Below are 13,025 nucleotides of genomic sequence, written 5' to 3'. Positions count from 1 at the left end.
AAGACCAATCCAACCTCCTACTCCCTGCAGTGTACACATGCCTGAGTGAACACACACACACGCACACACGCACACACACACACACACACACACACACACGGCAGCATGACCATAAAGATTCTGTGCAAATCACTCTTTTAGAACACCACGGAAGCCATGTGCCTTATAAGCCTAGTATTTTTTTTTCATTTTTTTTAACGACTACCATTAAAGGTAGGTGTACCTAAATAGAAGTCAATAAATAAATAAATAAATAAATAAATAAGATTTTCGTGGCATAGTTTATGGTAGTTATATATTTGTTGTTTGTTCATGAGGTTACTAGTCACCAACTGCTAAGCTTTTGTTGTCAATATATTGTGCATTGCAGCAGATCCACACTTAACTCACTGTCTGCATCTCAGAAGCTCCGGTATTGGATATTGTTAAAATGGGCTTTGGCAGTTGCACACAGAAGTGCACGACTATAATTTTGCTACCCATTAATAACAAGCCAGTCAAGAAGGCCAGAATCCAATGCCTTGCTCTCAACTGGGGGTAGGAAGCTAGAATGGGCTATCTTGGCTGGTGACCTATGCTGTCGGAAAGTAGGATGTATAGTCGCTAGCGGGTGGGCGGTATTCCGGAAATTTATTCACTCTTCACTGTACTTTTTTCTCCTCTTGGTAGTGTGCCCTTAGATTATGAAAAAAAAAATGAATTGCACATAATAAAAATAGTACTCATCTCCAAAACAAATGGGTAAATCAGAGCTTTTATTTCTTCAGGTGTCAACTCTGCTCCCTGCCCCAGCCCTACCCCTCTGGGCTCTGCAGTGCTTGGTTTCTCTCAGTCAGCGCATCAGCGCCCAGAGGGGCAGGCAGCAGTGATCTGGGCGGTCTTGCATCCAGAGGACCAGCCTCGCTGAGCAGCAGGACTTGTAGTCTCTCTCAGCTCTAAAGCCTGGGCATCTGAGAGCTCAAAGCTGAGAATCATTTCTTGGGTGGGGTGAGGTGTTGCTGCCCTGGGCTGTTTTCTGCACTTGGCCTCGGAGAGTGAGCGCGGAGTACCAGAACCCCAGAAGCTCTGGCCAAACATCCCTAGGACTCGAGGTGGTACCCCAGGGAGGTAGGTAAGGGCTGGGCTCCGGGGCGCGCCTGGTGGCTGGGAGGGAGAGGCAGGGTGGCGGGGCCGGGGCAGCGCGCCAGTTTCCTCTGATTAATGATGCTCGGCGCTGCCGCGCGTGTGGCTCATGCGCTTTGTCTCCAGCCCAGGGGTGGTGAGAGCAGTGGGTATGGCAGCGCCTGGCGCACAGAGCAGGTGCGGGCTGCGCTCAAGCTTCGGCTTTGCGTGGTGGCCCAGAGACCGGGCATCACCGAGCGTCCCCTCAGGGCCATCTCCCTCCGCAGAGGGGTCGCCAGCATGGGTCTTGGGCAGGAGCTATTGGGGGGAAGGGGGCGGGCATGTGGAATGCTTTCGGTGCTCTTGGTGCCCGCCCGGCTGGACGCGTCTTCGGCTGGCGGGGGAGGAGCTGGGCGCTGCCTGGGAGCCTAGCCAGCCCTGTGGGAGGGCATGGCCGGGCGGGGCGGTCAGGGGGCACCACTGAGGCTGGCTGACTCCGGCGGGACTGCGAGAGGGACCCTCAGGTGGACGTACTCAGCCAGAGAGATCGAAATCCTGCGAGGGAGGGAGGGAGAGAGAGAGAGAGAGAGAGAGAGAGAGAGAGAGAGAGAGAGAGAGAGAGAGAGAGAGAGAGAGAGAGGAAGAGAGAGGGAGAGAGGGAGAGAGAGAGAGAGAGAGAGAGAGAGAGAGAGAGAGAGAAGAGAGAGAAGAGGAGGAGAGGAGGAGAGGAGAAGAGGAGAGAGAGAAGAGAGAGAAGAGAGAGAAGAGAGAGAAGAGAGAGAAGAGGGAGCACTCAGCGGGCAGGGAGAGGGAGGGACAGGGACAGTCAGCCCCGCGCACTCGCTCCCTGCAGTCACCTCCTCCCACCCGACCTGGGGAAGTGGCCGGAGCGCAAAGTAGCAAAGTAGCAGAGACGCTGCAGGCTCCAACGACAGTCACCTGGTTCCCGCATTGCTGGTGGGACCGCAGGTCGCAGAGGGGCGGACAGATCAGCGCAAGGACTGGCTGCAGGAGACGGTGGCTACTCCCGAGAGAGAGGAGCAGAGCAAAGCCTGGACACCACCCCCAATCCCTTTCCTGAAGCAGACAGACTGACAGACAGGCAAATAGACAGACAGGAGCTCAGCAGCCTGTGGTGACATACAGACTCTCTAGCAGCGACGACCTCCAAGCGTCCGGAGCGGCGACAGTCCAACAGCCGCAGACACGCGTTCCCCAACAGCGCTGTGCCTTGGCAGCACGAGGACCCCTGCCTCCAAGCCGAGGGCTCCTTTTGCTAGCAGTTAAAATAAATCGACCAAACAACAAAGGCAAGCCACAAACCAAACTGACCCAACCAAAGCATTCACTGAGAAACAATAATTACTCACAAAAACCCCAAACGAAATCCAGTCAGTCAAGGCACCCGGGAAGCTGGGTCACTCCACTGTTCCTTCAGGTAAAGAGCCAAGTCTTCCGACGTGAGCATCACAAGCCTTTTGTGTCTGGCTGTTGGGGCTTTCTGCTTCTGCCGCCCCCTCCCCTTTTTTTCTTTCTACCATCTATCTGTGCTTTCCCTTTGACCTGTTTGTCGTTTCTGTGTTGTTTATCTCGTTTCTATGTCTCCGCTGAAGGCATGGGTGGACTCTCTTTCCCTCAAAGCAGGCAGAAATTGAAATCTGGGAAGGGAATTGAAAGGGACGAAGGATGCTCTCTGAAACAGAAGTTTCCAGTAATTTTATATGGGTTTTATGGTGCCAAGTTTGGACAATTTCTTGTTTCAGTTGAAAACTTGTCACTTTCCTCAGTTCCCACAGAGGTCCTGGGTCCCAAGAGGTCGGAGAAGGGAGGAAGAGGAGGATAATATTTTTGCTTTATTTTTTTAAAATCTTGAAGTCATTTCCATGACAGCCTCTGGTGTAATGTTAGCTGTCTCGGGTGATAAATGTGATAGTAGGATTGGATCTGTATCAGGCAAGTGTTTTAAAAAGTTTCTTCGGAAGAGAAATTACATGGCTTAGCATTGATGTCACGGATGTATTAAATTCAAAGCTTGATCAACTTTTACAGACACAGACTAAGACTGGAGCATAAGTCATTAAAAAAAAAAAAAAGCAACGAGGAAGGTAAAGTCATGGCGGGATGGGAGGTATAAGGTGAGGTTGCTAGAAATGGTCCCCCTAAGAACGTGTTGCAGATGGAGACCATCATTTCGCTCTCTGCCTTCTCAAAGGATGCAGCTTCTGCAAGCTAGAATGACAGTCTCTAAAATGGAAATGAATCTGTATTTTTTTTTCAAGATTTGCTCCAATGCAGAATGAATCTAAACTGTGCCCACCCCTTCCTCATCTGCCTTGGAATCCAACTCTGCAGTTTACTGCTTTAAGTAAGCAGCAAAGTAGACAGGGCAGGCAGGAAGGCACTTCTTGTTTCTTTTTTTGTAATTCTGTGAAAATCAGAGAGCCTTTGATATGCTCTTCAGCCTGAGTAGACCCTCTCTTTCAGGACTATGTTACTCTAGGGCTTGGTGTCTGAGTGGCATTTCAGCTAATGTCATTTTCATGAAAGACAGTCATTTGGAAGGCACAGGGGCTGGTTATGCTTCCTTCAAATAGCAGAGTGATCTTAACATGAGAGACCCTGTCTTCGGGGTTATGTAGCTCTTCAAGGTATGTACCTGCTTATGTCTGATTCTCAGTGTCCTTTGTCCTCATCTTCTTTTGCTTTCTAATCGCTTTGACTGGCAGGCTATGTTTATATTTCTAGAGAATAAATTTAGATGTCTTTTTAAAGTGATACATGCTCCCATTCTAAAAGATTGGGGAAAGATCATCTCTTGCTGTGCTTGTCTGTGCTAATATGATTTGGTTTCAGTGTAAATTTAAAGGCATTGCTTTAGACCATCGTATTATTCATGTCTTAGTTTCTCCTTTCTGGGTATGATTTATGTCGTCCGAATGGCAAAGTAACTATTCCTCTCGGTGAGTGCTTATTTAACAGTACTTTGGATGAGGCATATTTAAAGAAACTTAAACAGCTCCTCCGGGGAATACCATTAGGTTTCTTGGTGACTTAATTTCATTCACTACATGGTGATTTCTTTTTGCTGATAATTCAGTTCAGACCCAGACAAGTGTGTGTGTGTGTGTGTGTGTGTGTGTGTGTGTGTGTTTTATTAGATTTGCACATTGCCAATCTCTCAGTGAATGCTTGTCATAGATCCCAGTTGAGTGTGGTTACTTGAGAACTGTAGCAATCACCCTGTTAGAGCATGCTGCACTGAGGAGTTCTTTGCAGTCTGTTTTTTAATGCTGTTTAATGAAGGAGTGGGCATCTCACTCTGCAATGAAAGGAGCACAAGAACAGACAGAGCTCTGTGCTGCTGTGGAGACTGCAGAGCAGAGGGGAGTGGAAAGGTAAAGCAGGCTGCAGAGGTGGTCTTTTGATTCGGGTCCTTATAGCTTATCAATGGAAATCAATTGGTTTGGATGAGAGAATTCTCTCTGAATAGCTGGTTAGATGCTCCTTCAGCGTCTTTGCTGGTTCTTAGAAAGAAGACTCAATAATTTGAGTTTCTTAAAACTTAGAGGAGATGCTAACTGGGGACTTCCTGTGTGTCTACTATTTTTAATATAGGCTGTGAGAATGTTGGGTAATGAATGCAGATTTAATTTCAAATTCCTGAATCATTGTTCTGCTGTGGCAGATGGGTTGGACCTTATGAAACATTCTGAGATTCAAAGAACTACCACCAGCTTCAGATATGGTGATAATCTGAATTTCTGCTGTGGAAATTTTGGGTTGATTTTTCTGTCATAAACTTGAAACTTTGCTCCAGAGCAGTGACAACTAAGAGAAGCTGGAGGTTTTAGATGGACTTGGTGGGATAGGTTGTGTTCTTTTCTCCCTTTAACTTTGAGTGAAATGTCCCTCATTTATCTTTCTAAAGAATGCATATTTTTAAATGGCTCTGAGGTAGCATTGATTACCTCTAGAATGTTATCCTTGGGGGCCAAATATCTTCACGTAATGGCATGTAAGATACAGGAAGCCATATGTCTACATTGTTGGCACCTTCATGGAACACCAATCTTCAGGTACAAGGTGGGAATGTTCAATCAGAAAGGTATCTTGCTCATTTTCATATTAACAGCATACAAGCATCAGGCCACTCCCCCAACCCCCACGGTGAAGCTCATTAGACCAAACACTTAAGTAGTTTCAAAATTAATAAGCATAAGAGAATATGAGCAGCTTATATGAAACGGGAAGCTAAGTCATATCATTTTGTATCATTGCCTCTCTGAGAACTCAAAAAGTCGATCTGGAAAGTGACCAACTTTAAAATGAAGTAAACACCTAAGAACAATGTTTGCATGGAGATACTGCAAGATCTATTGTTGTTTTTGTCCATTTGTCTTCCAACATGGTGTTTCTAGAGGGGGAAGCCAGCCACATTGGCTGTTAATACTGTTAATATTTCCCTTATGGCTCTGCCTTGCTCTAGCTTCTCAAGTCTGAGGGCATTCACGTCTGAAGTGCTTTTTTTTTTTTTTTTTGGTCTTTGGACGAGATAATGATAAGCTTGGAGTGAGTCAGCCTCTGAAGATAGAAAGTAGCCAGGAGCCAGGCATGGATATGATGGAGAATTCTTTTAGAATGAGGAGATAGTTTGAAGTCCAGAGGGCTGGACACTGAAATTTCACTATTTGTTTGCCGGTTGTCATTTGAATCTGGTCTCTGATAAGATTAGGTAAGAATGGGGCACCTAAAACTGTAGCAGACATGGAAAGCCATTTCGTCGGGGGTAAGTACTGGCATCATTTACCTGGGTCTTATATTTAGGAAGCTGTGACTCTCCTGGTCACAGAAGGGACTTGGCTTCCGCAACAAGACAGCGGGTTACCCAGGAGGTCTCCAGCATACTTTCAATGATGTTGTATTTATAAAAATATCCACTTCTTCCCTTAAGACAAAGGATCTTTGTATCTTAAGAAATGCTTAATCCAGAGAGTCCATGTGTCTGTGGTTTTTGCTTTTTAATATTGTTCACTCTACCACTTCATATCAAATATGAAAACCATATCTTAAAGACTATTATATGCCTATGCTTAAAGATTGTGGAATGCAGAAAAATAGAGAGAGGCAATGCAGTCTAGACTGTATATGGCTGAACATATTTGTATTTTTGTTCCTATGTTCTGAGTTTCTTTTAAGATATTTTTATGTTTTTATCTTTTAAGTTCTTAAAACTCATTTTTTTTCAGTGCTTGGTCTGGTCTTAGATTAATTTGGATCGTGTTGAATTACTGTTGACCACAGATATTGAAGTTTTGATTATGCTTAATTACATCACAGACATCTCATGTCTGTAAAGATCCAATATGAAGTGAGATGTTATATAAATCACCGTGGACTAACTAAGATTGATAAAGAGTAAATTCCCTAAGTGTCAAGCCAATGCAACAGTTTTTAGTGTTGACAAGATGGTTATGCTACGTTCTTCTCCCAATCCCCTTATGTCTAGAGATGTTTTCCTAGTAAATCAAATGCCTTCACAGCATCTTGAGTGCGTCGTTGCTGGGGCGTATGTGTGTGATTTAAAAAAAAAAAAAAAAAAAAAGAAAACGGAAACAAGGCAAAAAGTGAGTTGAAGTAATTGCACAGAACAATTGAAGAGTTGGTGGGGGACAAAAATGTGTTGGCTTGACTATATGGTGTTTACTGGCTTTCTGCATTCAGACTGGGTCCTTAGCTTCATGCTAAGCTGCTGCTGCTGCTGCTGCTGCTGCTCCTCCTCCTCCTCTTCCTCCTCCTCCACCTCCTCTTCCTCCTCCTTTTTCTCCTTCTCCTTCTCCTTCTCCTTCTCCTTCTCCTTCTCCTTCTCCTTCTCCTTCTCCTTCTCCTTCTCCTTCTCCTTCTCCTTCTCCTTCTCCTTCTCCTTCTTCTTCTTCTTCTTCTTCTTCTTCTTCTTCTTCTTCTTCTTCTTCTTCCTCCTTCTCCTCCTCTTCCCCCTCCTCCTCTTCCCCCTCCTCCTCTTCCCCCTCCTCCTCTTCCCCCTCCTCCTAACCTCCTCCTCCTCCTCCTTCTTCTCTAGCTGCCAGCCTAGATCCCAGCACTGCCAGCCGGTGGGAAGAATGTTAACCACTAACAGTGGTCACAATATTGGTGCTTTAAGTTCCATCTATGAATTTTTCCTATGAGAATCTCTCCTAGCAGTGTATGTAACCACAACTTAATGCATATGACAATATGACAAGGTGTTTATGTTCCGTATAATCAAAATGAGAGACCAAATGGCTGTTGCAACTTACTGAAATGGTGATCTCTTACTCTAGAAGTCTCATTCAAGGCATATATTTATAATTATTCCCCAGACATAAGTTCATATCACATTTTAAAATATTACCATCACTCCTTTTACTTAACAACAGATAATGATTCATTTTTTTTCTCCAGGTAAGGTGCAACACAAATTGTCTCTTTTATAAACAGGCCTTCTAGCACATTCTCAACTTTCACACGACTTCAAGATGATACATGCAATTTTTAAATTAAAAATAATTGGGATGATATGCAAAGTAGTACAGTTGTGCTAATGTTAAAAAGCAATAGCCCCTTATGTGACATTAGTTTAAAGTTAACAGGAACGGCATGCAAAATTTAGTTCTACTTTAAAAGAGGAGTCAAGACTTTGAAGAAGACAACAGTGACATCATTTTAATTTTCAAAATTTTGGCAATTTTTGTAAGGGAGGGGCTGGAGAGATGGCTCACTGGCTAAGAGCACTTGCCAACGCCTGCACATTGTGTTGCTTCGTGTGTTTGTATTTTATCTATTATACATTTATTTACCTGTGCTGCAGTCAGCAGTATTTTTGGAAGCCAGAGGTTTACTTGACATCGCGGACTACATTTTGATTCAGAAACACATAATCAAATCCTCTCTTTATAGCTATTTCCTAGAGATTGAGTCACACATCTTATCTACCTAAATGAGTCTGGATTGATTTCTTCCTCAGTGCCCCCTCCATCCAAGTTAGTGCTGGAATTTCTAATAATCTGCATTCTTTTCTTCCAGGTCACTGGTTGCTTGTTTATTATACACAAAATACAGGAGATAGACGCAGAAATCATAGAACAAACAAGGAAGGTGGATTTCTGTTACCTAGCAAAGTCCCTTCATATTGCCTAGGTAACAACCCTCACTCACCCTAGAACAACCCAGCATATAAGATCTTCCAATGAAATGGAAAATAAATTCATTCATCCTGGCATTTTGATTTATTTGGCATAAAGAATCACCATAAGGGAGGGGCTGGAGAGATGGCTCACTGGCTAAGAGCACTTGCTGTTCTTGCAGAGAATCTGAGATCTGTTCCCAGTAGCCACCTGGTGGCTCACAACCATCCAATGACAGCCATGGTGCACATGCATACATACGGGCAAACACTCATAAACAAAACGTAAATAAATTTAAGAGGAATTTAGAACACTGTGGTAGGGATCAACATATGCAGGCTAAAATATTCCCGTGTCTTTAAAGTACAACGTGGAACATTAATTTATAAAAGATTTTCTTTCTCCCAGTTTAAATAAATTATCTTTTCAATAGTACATTAGGTGGTCCAGAAACCATCCACACACTCAGCATTTCAATGTGCCTTCAGAAGAGTTCCTCAATGTTACAGCAACTTAGAAAACTCTAGAAAAATCTAGATATAGACCACTGAATTTAAAGAAGGAACAGGTTAACTCATTGGCACCCAAAGGTTAGTCTTGATCCTTTAATTTTTTTATTTGTATATAATGAGCACAACTGGAAAATTAAATACTGTCAGATGATTCCCATGTCTCTAAAAGCACAGACAAAATTCTCACAGGGCATTATAACACTTATTTGTGGGAAAACACACTGAGTGGCGTTCTTGGCTCGTGTCTTGTTTGTCGTGAAGTGTAATTTCAGTAGGAATTCCAGTTCTGCTGTGATGATGTCATGACATCATCAGCTGAGAAGAAAACAACTACAAGCAGATCCAAGTCCACAATAGAATCAAAACCTTCACAGCATTGACGTTAGCTACATACCACCTCTCTAAAACAGATGGTCAACTGAATGTTAAACAATGACTGTAGCTGGGCAATGGTGCACATTTATTATTTGAAAATAAATCTATGCAGTTTATCATCAGAGCATGACTCTTTAAGCCAGTATGGTACAAAGTCAAAACTGGTGTTGAATTCTCCCCAAATGAATCGTGAGAGTTCTGTGAGGGAATGGCCGAGCCAACGCCTGCACATTGTGTTGCTTCGTGTGTTTGTATTTTATCTATTATACATTTATTTACCTGTGCTGCAGTCAGCAGTATTTTTGGAAGCCAGAATCTCCACAGCAAAGAGTTGATCTAATCTGTTGTTGTTGTTGTTGTTTTGGGATTTTTTTTTCCAATCCTGGTTTTCAAATATTCGTTAAGAATGTTCTGGAAACACCCAGCAAAGCGGTCTTGATCGAGCTTCCGAAGCGTGCTGTAAAAATCACGCTTGCCCCAGCATGTCATGTGTGCTCTGAGGAACTGTATGTTTAGTCTCACGGTTGCTGCTGTCTCCAGGGTCTATAAATAACTTCCCGTCAGGAACTCTCTTCAGCGTCAGGACGTTGGAGTGCAGAAATAATGTGCCAGTTCATGTGTTTAGGCTTAGTGAGATGAGTCAGCCAGTGAGGGTCTCTGCCTCCAAGATGGACAACCTGAGTTTAGTCCCTGGGACCCGCGTGTGGAGTGAGAGAAGTGACTCCTGCAAGGTAGCTTCTGAAGGCCACTTGCACACACACACACTCACACACACACACACACTCACACAATACTAAGAAGATGAATTTAAGCAATTCTAAACAAATTATATATCTTCCAGAGCACTTGTATAATTATCCTCCCACAAATGATTTTTATATCTGTGTGGTCAAATGTGAGGCAGGGAGTTAGAAGCAAAAATATTTTGACTTTAAGCAGAGTTTGGGATTGAAAGTAGGATTAGAACCAGAGGAGAGGATGTGTACCCAGGGAGGGTAGGACCTCATGTGACAAGAGCAAGAAACAGTTAGTGGAGAGGAAGGACTGTTCTTGCCAGGAAGTGTCTGTGGCCTCTCTCAGATTCTGTGACCATCATTTGCATCGGGCTGAAAGGTTCTGTGAAATCAAGCCTGCCTTTTGCACCAGCAAACTTCAGTTCTCCACCTTCTGACCTCCAGAAGTACAGAGCTGCTCATCTGAGTGGGTATTTGATCTAGATGTCTGGCCTCTTCCCCACAGTAAGTAACTCACCGTGGGACCATAGCTCAGTGAACCTGTGCAGTAGTCCCCTGATCTTAATACTCTGCTAGGTATATGACTAGTCACTTAGCTAACTACTCACTTCTTTTTTTTAAAATTTATTTATTATATGTAAGTACACTGTTGCTGTCTTCAGACACTCCAGAAGAAGGAGTCAGATCTTGTTACAGATGGTTGTGAGCCACCATGTGGTTGCTGGGATTTGAACTCCAGACCTTCGGAAGAGCAGTCGGGTGCTCTTACCCACTGAGCCATCTCACCAGCCCAACTACTTACTTCTTATGATCTCCATTTAGAAAGTGGGAATTGACCTTCCAGCATGAAAAGTCCCTGTCATGGAGTGTGATCCACTAAAATGAAGCCTTCATCCTTTTATATAGAAGGGTTAGACACAGATTTACCTCATTCCATAAATAAAACACCATTCTCTTAGTTATTTAATTTTAATTTTAATTATGTGTATGCTTGATTTGCCTGTAAGTATGTCTCTGTAGGACCTGCATGCCTGGTGCCTGCAGCGGTCAGAAGAAGGTGTGGTACATCACCCGAAACTGTGAGCTTCGATTTGGGTACAGGGAATTGGAAGCCTACCCAGGACCTCTAGTAGAGCAACCAGTGCTCTCAATCTAACACAACTTCCCTTTAGGAAAAACAAACAAACAAACAAACAAACAAAAACAAAAACAAACAAAAAAATCCCAAAGCTTTCCAAAAAAAAGCTAGGGTTCAATACCTTAATTAATAATTGTCTTAAATTAACAACAAATACTTTTTATTTTTTTATTTTTATTTTTCGGGCTGAGTCTTGGTATGTATCACAGGCTAGCCTAGAATTCATGATTCTCATGACTTCCAGATGCTGAGATTGTAAACATGCCACTATGCCCACCTGCCAAATATAAATGGCAGCTTTGGTATTTAAAATCAATGAGCAGCTTAATTCTTTATGTCTGGGACTTATCAACGACCAAGGTAGTGACTAAATCTCAAGGGTGCTGGTTGGAAAAAGAGCACAGTGCTTCCTAAGGCCCTTTCTTCCATCAGTTCCTAAGGAAAGGGATGTCTGCCTGCCTAAGAGTTCTCCAAACCTATTATTGGTTCAGGTCACTACATTTGTCTCATTTCTACCATCTAAAACAGACAGCCCAGTTTTCAAATCTTTGAACAGGTGATGGTCAGAATAGCTCAATGAAGGAATAACTTTTCAGGAGCCAGGTAGGGGGAGCCACTCAACAAGAGTTCAGACAGCATAGGAGATTAAAAATGAATTTCTTTTTCTAACCTAGGACAAAGAGCAAGCATAGAGTTTGGGGGTTTCCAAGAAGCTGCTGCTATTCTCCCAGACTCCAGCTTCCTGCCTCTCAGAGTTCTTTGGGCAGAACAGTGGAGCTGGCCTCTGATCCTGAAGTGTCTGCGGATAATTTTGTTCAGTGAGTCAGCACCCTGGCTTCTGAGGAGTAACAGGCTGAGGAGGACTGGATCTGCTGTCATGATAAGGGTTCCCACTTACTTCCCCTAGCAGGAAACAGAGAACCACAAGAGGTCCTCAGTATAGAAGAATGTGGGCTGCACGGAGCAGTAAATGCATGTGATAATTGCATTGTGCTTTCTATTGTAATTTGAATATCTTACTTTTTTTTTTTCCTGGGGAAATAACACCATCAGTTTCAGCCAATGAACATTTTCAAAGGCCTGGGGGCATGCTCACAAACCTTACCTTTTACAAGATTTGCTGGCAAACAAATAAAAGAATTACATGGCTAGGTAGTTGCGTACAAAAACGTGTGTGTGTGTGTGTGTGTGTGTGTGTGTGTGTGTGAAAATCAACAAAACACACTTACCCCAAAAGTTCACCCCCTCCTTCAGCAGCTTCAGACTAGTATAGTGATTATTTGTGATTAGTTTTTGGTTTTTTTTTTTTTTTTTGGTTGGTTTTTGGTTTTGGTTTTGGTTTGTTTTTTTTTTTTGGGGGGGGGGGTGTCAAGACAGGGTTTCTCTGTGTAGCCTTGGCTGTCCTGGAATTCACTCTGTAGACCAGGCTGGCTTCGAACTCAGAAACTCGCCTGCCTCTGCCTCCCAAGTGCTGGGATTAAAGGCGTGTGCCACCACACCCAGCCTTATTTAATCTAAGTTTACTGAATTAAAATTTGACCTTTGTTAGTATTGATTAGGACTCATGTGCAGAGTTCCTACATGAAGTTTTAATTGTATTTCCTTCCTGGACTTTCAGTTCCCACACATGTGACAGCTGTCTTTCTGAAGAAGATAAAACAGATACCCTTAAATATAACACTGTAACCACACTTGAGACTTTCCTTTTACCATTTCAAACAAGTTTCTTTCCCTATTTCAGGAAGCAGGTAGCAATTCTGAGGCAAGCACAGGGCCCCTTCCTTGCCAGCCTGCATCAACCCAATGATTACCTGCATGGAGGAAGTTACAGTTAATACTCGGTCAGCAAAGTGAGGCAAAAGCCAGCACTCGGTTTTGAATTCTTGGCTCAAGGTGCTGGAGACATCTGGCCTTTCCCGGATCTGTGCTTATGAAGGGATTACATCTGACTTGAGGGGGGAGGGGGGTCAATCCAAGGACTAAGCAAGTGGGTAACCAGGTAGGA

At 43.5% G+C, this 13,025-nt stretch overlaps 1 protein-coding gene across 6 annotated transcripts in view; it reads left to right on the top strand.

Moving 5' to 3' along the window:
* Window positions 1-856: 856 nt before the first annotated feature.
* Window positions 857-13,025, top strand: part of Arpp21 (cAMP regulated phosphoprotein 21) — a 167,132-nt gene continuing 154,963 nt past the window's right edge. For 2 of the 6 annotated variants that reach the window (XM_029481247.2, XM_085828093.1), the window contains exon 1: window positions 857-1,107. The gene's annotated coding sequence lies outside the window, so the exon portion shown is untranslated. Of the gene's footprint in view, window positions 1,108-2,285; window positions 2,540-2,594; window positions 3,750-4,428; window positions 4,497-5,653; window positions 5,888-13,025 lie in introns of those variants that run through there. The other 4 variants (XM_029481248.2, XM_029481249.2, XM_029481251.2 and 1 more) reach the window with 4 other exon arrangements.

This window comes from Mus caroli, unplaced genomic scaffold (genome assembly GCF_978045245.1).
Source record: "Mus caroli unplaced genomic scaffold, Mus_caroli_1 scaffold_11, whole genome shotgun sequence".
Classification (NCBI taxonomy): domain Eukaryota; kingdom Metazoa; phylum Chordata; class Mammalia; order Rodentia; family Muridae; genus Mus; species Mus caroli.
This window is presented reverse-complemented; position numbering and strand designations above follow the sequence as displayed.